The sequence below is a fragment of the Apium graveolens genome, chromosome 11, assembly GCF_009905375.1.
Source record: "Apium graveolens cultivar Ventura chromosome 11, ASM990537v1, whole genome shotgun sequence".
Lineage (NCBI taxonomy): Eukaryota > Viridiplantae > Streptophyta > Magnoliopsida > Apiales > Apiaceae > Apium > Apium graveolens.
Genome location: NC_133657.1, coordinates 182,703,970 through 182,715,010, shown reverse-complemented (window position 1 = coordinate 182,715,010; position 11,041 = coordinate 182,703,970). Strand labels below are relative to the sequence as shown.

At 37.8% G+C, this 11,041-nt stretch overlaps 1 non-coding gene across 1 annotated transcript; it reads left to right on the top strand.

The window, feature by feature from the left end:
• Nucleotides 1-449: 449 nt before the first annotated feature.
• LOC141699499 (small nucleolar RNA R71) lies at nucleotides 450-556 on the top strand. Its single transcript, XR_012565958.1, has one exon. It is a non-coding gene; the product is annotated as a small nucleolar RNA R71 (small nucleolar RNA).
• Nucleotides 557-11,041: the final 10,485 nt, after the last annotated feature.

Genomic DNA, 11,041 nt, shown 5'->3' with positions numbered 1-11,041 from the left:
TATTACTCCAACTGAAGTTAGGATGATTGCGGTTATTTGGATGATAAGTGGCTGGAGCTTGTTGCTGTGATCTCTAAAAGTTGCTCACAAATTGAGCTGATTCTTTAGAAATAGCGCACTGCTCAGTTTCATGCGCCCTTGCACAAAGCTCACAAACACTAGTGATTTGATTAACTCCATAATTCTCTAAAGAGTCCACTTTCATCGTCAAAGCTTGAATTTTAGCAGCTATAGCCGTAGCTGTATCCACTTCCATAATTCCTGCTGCCTTGCCTTGTAACATTCTTTGCGTAGGATTCTGGTATTCATTAGCTACCATGAGCTCAATCAACTCATAAGCTTTATTATAGCTTTTGGCCCATAAGGCTCCACCAAACGCTGCATCGAGCATAGGTCTAGACTGAGCACCCAAACCATTGTAGAAACAGTTTATATTCATATAATCATGCATACCATGGTGTGGGCACTTCCTTCGCATCTCATTATATCGATCCCAACCCTCACACAGAGATTCTCCAGTTTGCTGAGCAAACTGAGTAAGAGCATTCCTGATTGCAGTAATCTTCGCCATAGGAAAAAATTTAGTGAGAAACTTTTGAGCAAGATCCTCCCATTTGGTGATAGACCCTGGTGGTAGAGAATGTAACCAACACTTTTCTTTATTCCTCAGAGAGAATGGAAAAAGTCACAGTTTGATGGCATCTTCAGTCACCCCATTGAACTTGAAAGTGTCACAGAACTCGATGAAATCCCTGATGTGCATGTTGGGGTATTCTGTAGGAGAACCCCCAAACTGAACTGAGTTCTGTATCATCTGAATCGTCCTCGACTTGATCTCAAAAGTGTTAGCGGAAATGGCTGGTCTGATGATGCTCGACTGAATATCATCGATCTTAGGCTGAGAATAGTCCATCAGAGCCTTAGGATTTTCTGCTTGATCTCCCATCACTACTAAAGCTAGTTCCTCGACTTTCTCTTCATCCTCAAAAACTTCCCTTCGAATCATTACAGCTTCTTCTTCGGCTTGATCCAGATTTCTCTTACGAGCCCGCGAACGCGTATGCATACACGTTCGCTAGAGTACCTGAAACATGACAAGGAAAATAGTAGGTAAGTAACAATGTCCGAGTCAATGAAATTTAACAATCACTGATGACAAACACATAAACTAAAAGTTAACACCGTGTCCCCGGCAGCGGCGCCAAAAACTTGTTAGACGCTAAACACGCCCTAAAATTCATGCAAGTATACGCGTTCACAAGTAGTATAAGATATAAATCAGGTTCATTCCCATAGAGATTGGTTTAGGTTAACTTTGTGATTTATGCACTTATGCAACAATGATATGGCTATTATTAAATGCTAAGACGAATAACAATTTGTGTTTTGGTTATACTACGATTAACTATTGACAATTATACTAGAGAATATTAACTAAAGAGATTAAATAGAGTTGAATAATATATGACACAAACATGGGATTCTAACTTCATTAAGTACTTCATTCAATAGCCTTTTCATTCTTAACCTTAGCATGTAATGGTGATGACACTAATCAGATAACACGAAACTGATAAACGCCAACTTTCGTTGTACGAATACCATATTACCAGACATCCACAAAAGAGATAGAAGCTAAATAGACAACAATTATATTGAGACCCTATATGTCAATAGAATTTGATAAGATAACTGTTTAATGCACAAGTTATCTATCGTGATTACATAGGGCAAGTAAGATGGTTAAAATTACCCACGAATCATGCATAAAAATAACACATGAACCTATGATAGCATGTTAAGTTCTAAATCCTTAAATTCACTTTCACTTCTTTAAGAATTAACACGCTATCTTATAAGTTCGCGACTCTCATAAGAAGAATAAGCACAACCAATACTAGGTTATCATACAATCACCACACACTAAGGGATCGAAATAAATCACCTAAAGAAATCCATAAATAAATCTGCTAAAACCCCACGATAACGATTAGCCCATAATCAGACTCATCATCAACGTGGGTTCTGATGAAAACATGGTATAATAAACGTAGTCTTTATAAACAAATAGTTAACAAAGTACGTAATCCAGAGTATTAAGTTCAACAAAACAAGAAACGAGCATCCAAGATTACAACTTAGAACAAAGATTCACAAGAATAAACTTGTTCTTCTTCACCTTCGTTGAATTGTGCTATAGGTCTTCTTGTCGTCTTCTCCTTAAGCTCCGTTACGTCTCTATCTATGAAAAACATCTTTTATTTATGTATATATAGCAGCCCATGCAAAGTAGAAGTCCTCCCATAAGAAGCCAAGTAGAATCTGGAATTTAACATCCCGACCCGGGGCGGCCGCGTGCTTGATCAGCGTAGGTGCCCTGTGTCTCTGAAGTTTGGGCGCGGGTGCACACTATGACTGCGCTGGCACGCCAGCCTCCTTGATAAAATTACGCTTTCTTTCTTTTCTTACTGCAATGAGTTGGTTTCCCGAGCTTTATTCCTTGGACACCATCCTAACACCATATTAGCATCAAATCAATGCTAATTCACCTGAATCTTGGATTAATGCCTGAAATACAAAAACACTAGAAAAAACATTAAAACACCAACAACTTGAGTACAAATACACCAATTCAAAGCTTAATGGAGCGTTATAAAGTGTCATAAATGCCACTCAACACTCATTAAAGCAATCGCAAGGTTATAAATAGAATAAAAGCTATACTCAAAATAGCTTGTATCACTTCAATTCTTATATCGGAGTTTTACATGGATTCATGCTTTAATTCTTAACACAAAATAACACAAATATGATTATTTGACCATGCAATGAGTGAGGTACACAAAAGACTTATATAATAATACCCATGTAGCGAGCGTTAGGTTAGTGGATCCCAGACTATCAAAAGCCTTAGCTCACTAGGCACAAAGTCCAATAAGAACTTAATAACTCGAGTATTAATTTTTTTTCACAAATTTCTAAACGAGTGCGTTTCGCTCCATCCCGTTCAACCCTAGACTACTCATATAAATGAGCCGGCTACTAGCCAATTGACACCTAGCCACACAACTAGCAATGAAATCCAATTTTTTCCAATTTTTAAATATCCACGTTATTTTATCATTAAGAAAATATCCTAAATTCTAAATATAAACAAGCGATTCAACCTCGACAAACAAATAAACCATGACCATGATCTAGCCCTCAAGCAACCTACAAGACTTAGTAAAATACAATTGTCTCTAACATGCAAATCAACTCGATAAGACTTAACATCACTAAATACGACATCACTATACTATCATCAATTTCACAAATCAATCGGAAAAATCATCTAAGGGATCATGTTATTATGCAAATGCATGAAGCTATATGCAACAACTATCATAAAAACTACAAAAAAACTACAAAAATAAATAAATAAAATAATAAAAAAACTACATGGAAAATATGCAACTAAATAAACTAAACTAACATGAATATGCAAACTATATATGACTCACACAAAACACATAATCCTTAACTACTACCCCCAAACTTAAAATATTCACTGTCCTTAGTGAAGGTAATAGTAAGAAATCAGGCATACCTAATCAGAACCAGGATCATCACCCTCAAGGGGTAGAGTGTCAGGAGTGTTTGGAGGCGGATACATGGAATCCTTACTGAAAACTGGACACTGGATGTCAACTCATGTGGCTCTGAAAGCAGTCCGCAATGCCTGGGTGAGGTCATGTGTAAACCTGCTATGGATGTCATGCATCACATCCATCCTCCTACCTAAATGTCTATACTGCATCGTAGTCAAACCAACACCGCCCTGTGCTTCCTCCTACTTCTGCTGCGATACTGAAGGACCGGCCTCCTCTCCCAACTGAGCTCTCCATGCTGCTTGATGAGCCTGCGAAGTCCCACCAGCATAAGTCTGATCCGCTGGCCTTCCCCCTAGAAGATGGTCATAATAATATCCAAGCCCCTTAGGATCGGGCTTCCCACCATGCCACTCAGTCATATTTAACAGCGTCGAACTATCAATCGGAGCACTAGGAAGCTGCAGCTGCTCATGTACGGGCCAACGAACGCCAACCACCACACACAACTTGGTCACATTGGACGCATAGGGTATCGAACCCATAGTACTCCCTCACAAGAACCTCAGAATACCCTGATGGATAACCATCCCAAGATCCACATAGTCTCCCTACAGAATACCCCACAACAAACGCGCACGCTCCACAGTAATCTCATGCACGTGAGAAGATGGCATGATATTAGCATAAATAAAAGAATTCCATGAACGTGCAAACCTGTTCATGCACTAAGCAGGAAATGTGGCATACTCATTCATGGCCTTCTTGAACTTGCAATGAGTCTCAGGAACACATAGGGTAACAATAATCAAATCAAAGTTAAACTCCTCCGGAGTCTTCTCGTTCCAGTTCTCCTGCTCCTCCTTCCTCTTGGGCTGCTCAATCACCCTACGAATCGCCTCAGCACTGTAGTCCACCGTCATCCCCCTCACCATGGTGAAACCATTCGTCTCCGCCTTAGCAATAACATAAACCTCATGCACCACACTCATGGGCACAACAGCGGGGGTCTCGCAAAAAACAGCCTATCCTATCTCTAAGATCATCTCCAACAATTTACCATCTTTTCCCGATGGTAGAAAACCACGCTCCTTGGCTATAGGCTTCAAAAGCAGCCTCACATACTCCGCCTCAACCTTGGGAGTTGAATACCTAGGACTCACACCACATGCACTCGAAGAATCGGCGGTGCTGCTGCTTACTTGAGTTCGCTGTCTTTTTGGTGCCATTGTGATTGAATAAGTTTGAGAGAATAGAAGTCGGTAAGAGAGATTTGTGTGTTTGAGAATTTGAGAAGTGATGGAGAAGTTTGTGTATAAGTGTATATATATATATAGGAGATTGGGAGATAATTAGTTATGGGAAAGGAGTTGGAATTGATTATGGGAATAATGGGAATAATGGGTTTGATTTGGAGAGGGAAATTTGGGATATGGAAGTGTAAAATTCGGGTGGGAATTGATTTTGTATTAAAATTCCCGAATTTCTCTTCTTTCCTGCCTTATATTTTTTTCGAACACAGGACCCAGCTCGGCCGCGCGCGACCTTGGTGCGGGCGTGCCGTGCTACTGACTTTTCAGCGCGGTCACCCCGCCTAGCAGCGCGGGCGCGCGCAGTTTTTGGAATTTCAGCGCGGCCACCCCGCTATACAGCACAGGCGCACCGTGCTACTATAGTTGGCCCTAATTTTTTACCATTTTTTTTATTTTTTTGTGTTTTTCTCTTTTCTTTCTGCTTCCTCTACCTACTAATGTACAACAAACTTGGGTTGCCTCCCAAGAAGTGCTTGGTTTATGTCATTAACTTGATGTAGGATCTCGAGATCAAGTAGACAATAAGACGGCACTAACCACCTTACGGGTTGCCGTATCCCCAGAGTAGTGCTTCAACCTTTGACTGTTTACTTTGAGTGCTTGGCATGGATCATTCTCAAAAATCTCCACAGCTCCACGCTGAAACACAGTTTTGATTACGAAAGGCCTGGACCATCTCGACTTCAATTTTCTAGGAAAAAGATGGAGACGAGAAATAAATAACAGAACCTGGTGTCTCGGAACAAATGACTTGAGCACTAGACCCCTATCGTGCCACCTCTTGACTTTCTCCTTGTACATTTTGTTGTTTTCATACGCTTGAAGCCGAAATTCGTCGAGTTCATTCAACTGAAGCATTCTTTTCTTACCAGCTACATCCAAATCAAGGTTCAACTTCTTCAAAGCCCAATCCGCTTTATGCTCGAGCTCCACAGGTAAATGACACCCCTTACCATAAACCAATTGAAACGGTGACATTCCTAACAGAGTCTTGTATGTTGTTCGATATGCCCAAACAACTTCATCAAGCTTCAAAGACCAATCCTTCCTTGATGGACACATAACTTTCTCTAAAATACAGTTTATCTCCCTTTTAGACACCTCAGGTTGACCATTAGTCTGAGGATGCTAGGCTGTAGCAATGCGATAATTTATATTATACCTTTGCATCATGGCAGTGAACTTGCGATTGCAAAAATGCGATCTCTCGTCACTGATTATGACTCTTAGAGTCCCAAATCGTGTGAATATCTGGTTATGAAGAAAATTAAGCACTACCTTCGCATCATTTGTCAGAAATGCCTTGACTTTAACCCATTTCGACACATAATCGACCGCCAACAAGATATACTAATTATTGCAAGATGAGACAAATAACCCCATGAAGTCGATTCCCCAAACATCGAAGACTTCAACCTCGAGAAGCACGTTAAGAGGCATCTCATCCCTCTTGGACATATTACCCACAAGCTGTCATCGATCACACTTCAAAACAAAGTGATGCACATCCTTAAACAATGTAGGCCATAAGAATTCCGCTTGAAGGACACGAGATGATGTCTTCTCTCCACCATAGTGGCCTCCATAAATAGTCGAATGACAGTCTCGCAAGATCCCCCCCGTTTCGCTGTACGGAATACATCTCCTGATGATTTGGTCAGCTCCTTGCCTAAACAGATATGGTTCATCCGACATGTACCACTTCATCTCATGAAGAAACTTCTTTCTTTGAGCGTACGATAAGTCTAGAGGCATGATATTACTCACAAGGTACACTACGCCATAAGTGGGCTACTGTAATGCAAGTGTTACAAGGAGCGTTACATTAGCTCAGAGATTTTTGGCATATTGTAACATCTCTCTTGCAATGTTACAATAGCTATAAAGCTAGTGTTGCAGTAAATTTCCGGTGTTGCACAACATGTAACACCAACAACTGGTGTTACATTAGATACTTTTTCAATTTTTGGAAATATTAAAATAGAAATATTATCATAAATTAGTATTAAATATATTGATTTACTAGTGAATGATCAATGTAATATATAATATGATTTAAATCTAGAATTTCTTATAAATAAATTCAAAGACTTTTTTATTTTCCTATTTATCTGAAATTATTTGTATGCTTTTTATTTAATAAATAATGTTTTAATAATTAAAATTAAAAGTGAAATGAAAAAAATTTATAAAATAATATACATTTTACTAGGTGAATTATTGGGCGGCATTTTTCCCACCTAAATGACGGATTGGAGTTAAACAAAATTCAGTCCTCAAGACTCCCTCTCCCAACATTATTTCTCGCTCACTTTTTTTTCTCTCTCTCTCTCTCTCTCAAACCTCACCGACCACTACACTACACCGCCTCTCTGCAATCTCATCGCACTGTCTCTACAACCTCGTCGTATGTTTAGGATATCAATTAGTTCATTGGATGAGGCTGATATTTGAAACTAGGGCTTTGAATTTGAGTTCAAAATATGGATTTCTTCATTTTGAATTCAATTAGGGCTTATATTTACCTTAACTTCAACTATTCGCTCTCTATTTATGTGTGCAGGGCTTCTTCAGATCTTCGAATTTATAATAGAGAGTGACGAAGTTGAAAGAGTCGCCCCATTCCAACATCAATTCGACAAATAAATTGCTTCCCATGTACTATCTCTCTCTTGTATATTGTTTGCTAGCTACCCCTTTGTATTGTCTTTGTCTCTCTCTTCTTCCCTTATTTTTTTATACATACATATACACACAAAATTTTATTCCGCCCCTTGTTTTTTTATCAGAATATTATAACACATTACTTGCTATTTGCACTTTTTACAACATTGTCAAATGTAATTTATGTTTTGATAAATATTTCAGGGTGTTCTGCTTCTCAATTCGGTTCTTACTGGTAGGTATTTCATGTTATCTGATTCAATCTAAAGTATACAAACAGGTGACACTTAAATTCTGTTGCAATCTTAATATGGCTGTATTCTGGATGCTTTCTTAAAATAGTTCTACTGGCTCTAGCACATTTTATCTCGCAGTGTAACAACCCAAATCCGGGGTCAAGATTTGGTGTCACTAAACAATCTGTACATAAAATAAAATAATGAATAAATAACCCCTTAATTCCGGATCTTTTACAGGTTATGGTATGAAACAAGAATCTAACCTTCTATAATTCACAACAACTACAAAACGAGTGTAAATACCTTTATGCTAATGCCATTGTCTTATTTTTCTAAGATCTTTGTCCTCTCGCAGCAGAGATCTCTCTAACTTCTGATGTCTAACGAAAGCTATTCACTTTTATACTTATCTGCTTCTGAAAGAAATAAGAATTTACAAAGCAAGAGTGAGCCAAAAATGCCCAGCAAGTATATAATTTGAGTTTCAAGCATTAATATCAAAGGAAAATTTTACGAACAAAATCTTTAAACAATTTTAAACAATTATATTTATTTGAGGGATTTGAGCGAATAAACGTTGTTAGTTACATATTGAATTCTCAATGATCAGAAGAAGCTCAGGATCTGGCTCTTCGGATGTCATTAGGATCTGATGTTCCGTCTGGATTTGGTATGTCATCAACATTTGTATGACATCAGTATTTGAAGACAGTCATCATTAGAGGATTTGTTATGTTCCTTATAATATGGAGCAAATATCTGTTACGTCTGAGTTATATGACTTTATCTGTTTAGTTTAAGATATGTATCAGTTTCAGTTAGCTTTTGATAATGCATATCTTAGATTAATCTGTTGTAGCTGTGTAGTATATAAACACAGTTTAGGTCATCACTTGGTGTACAACACTCGAGGATCATTCGACCTAGCAGCTCTCATGAAAATCAGTATTTCTTCAGAGGATTTTGTAACAGTTTTTATCAGATATATATAAAGCTTTTATATTTTATTACTTGTTCGAAATATTTATACAATTGTATCCAAACCCCCTTAAATAATTGTATCTTTACTGGGCAACAATTGGTATCAAAGCACACTTAAAAATTCACAATCAGAAACGATATAAACATGTCTCTGAACAAGTATGAAAGCATTAAAATTCCCATTCTGAAAAAGACTGAATATCCAATATGGAAGGTAAAGATGCTCATATACCTGGAAGCTACAGATCCAGATTATCTAGACGTAATCAATGATGGACCCTTCATGCCAATAAAACTGGTGCCTGCAACTCCTACTGTTGCTGAACATTATCAACTGAAAGATGCAAAGAAAAGAAACATTTTTCATAACAGTCTTGATTCTGTGATGAACAGGGTCATAGCCTACAAGACTGCCAAAGAAATTTGGGATGCTCTTGAAACTCAATGTCAAGGAACCATGGCCATCAAGAAGAACAGAAGGACTGTTCTGATTCAAGAATATGAACAATTTGAGGCCAATCCTGATGAAAGAGTCACTAACATCTATGACAGATTTCTGACTCTGCTCAATAATCTGTCTTTGGGAAAGGTGTATGATCGAGAGGACTCAAACACCAAGTTTCTGAGAGCCTTGAGTGAAGAATGGGAGACTCAGACTTCAATCATACGACATCAGTATGATCTGGACGTAATTACTCTAGATGAAGTCTATGGCATGCTGGAGGTTCAGGAAAGGAGAGAGAGGAAAAACAACAAAGGGAAATCTGTTGCTTTGAAAGTTAATAATAAAACTTCAAAATAAAAGTCTGTTGGAGCTGTACGAAAGAAGAACAATTTGCCAGAATCAGATAGTGATGATTCATCATCAAATCCCGATGATGAAACTGATTCTGAAACTGATGAGAACATGACAGATTCTGATGGCATGCAAATGGCCGCATTGCTGGTTAAGGGCTTCAGGAGAATGCAATTCAGGAAGTCTAGGAACAACAGAAGCTTCAGGAATATGTTCACTCTAGGTGAAAAGAAGTCAACTGGGAGAAAAGATGGAAAGGACTCTAAAGCTGAGAAGGTAGACAAGACAAAGATCAAGTGCTACAACTGTGATGAACCTGGTCACTTTGCCTCAGAGTGCAAGAAAACAAAGCATGATAAAGGGAAGAGCAAAGCCCTGATCACTTCAAGCAAGAATTGGATGGACTCCTCTGACTCTGAAGATGAAAATACATGATATACACTGATGGCTAGTCTTGATGATCCTGCTGCTTCTGAGCCTAAGGTACAAACTCCTTTCTTCTCTTTTGATACTGAAAATATATCTGAATTGAAATCTATTCTTAAATCTTTGCATGGTAGTTTTATGAATAAGACTTTAGAAAATGATAGACTTAAAACTGAAATTAAGACCTTGAAATCTAGGAATGATCAGTTAGAGTCTGACTTAATACATCAGATAGATTTGAAGAAAGAATGTGAGAGAGCTAAACATACAATTAAGATTCTTGAGGCTAGATACAGTATGTTAGAAAAGGATCTAGAGAATGAGAGAAAAACCCTTAAAACCTGGACTGATTCAGGAAAAAAGGTTAATGAGATGATCTCAAAGAAAAACTGGAAAGAATGCCTAGGTTATAAACATAGAATTAAGGATGTTGACACTGAAAATAAAATTTCCCTTAAAACTCCTGTTAAGTTTATTTCATCAGAAGCTGATGAACCCAAATCCACTTTTGAAAAGGGTTCAACATCAGTATTAGAAGAAAAACTGGTAAGTGATAAAACTCAAAGAAAGAAAAGCAAGGAAACCATTAAGTCTGTTAAGAAAGAAAAGAACATAGGACTTTTGTCAGCAAGATAATTGAAAATGAAAATATCTGGGGTTACTGACAAACCTCAAGTAAAGAGTCCTAAAAGAAACAGGAATGGTAAGCAAGGTATTTCTAAGGATTCAAATTACAAAGTTGTTCCCAATGTTCCTAGGAAAACTTGTTTTAACTGTGGAAATACTAATCATCTTACTATTGATTGTAGGAGGAATAAGAAAAGGAAAACTGCTATTCCTGAGTCTGATGTTAGGGGTAGATCAGTATTTTATAAACCAAAAAATCCTTGTTTTCATTATGGTAGTAGTTGGAATTCGATTTATACTTGTAGTTCTTATCACAAGTTGTATCACAATTACTATGAACCGTTTCCTAAGTTTAATAAAGTTGCTTGTGTGATTAATTCTGTTGGTTTTACTAAACTTGCTTCT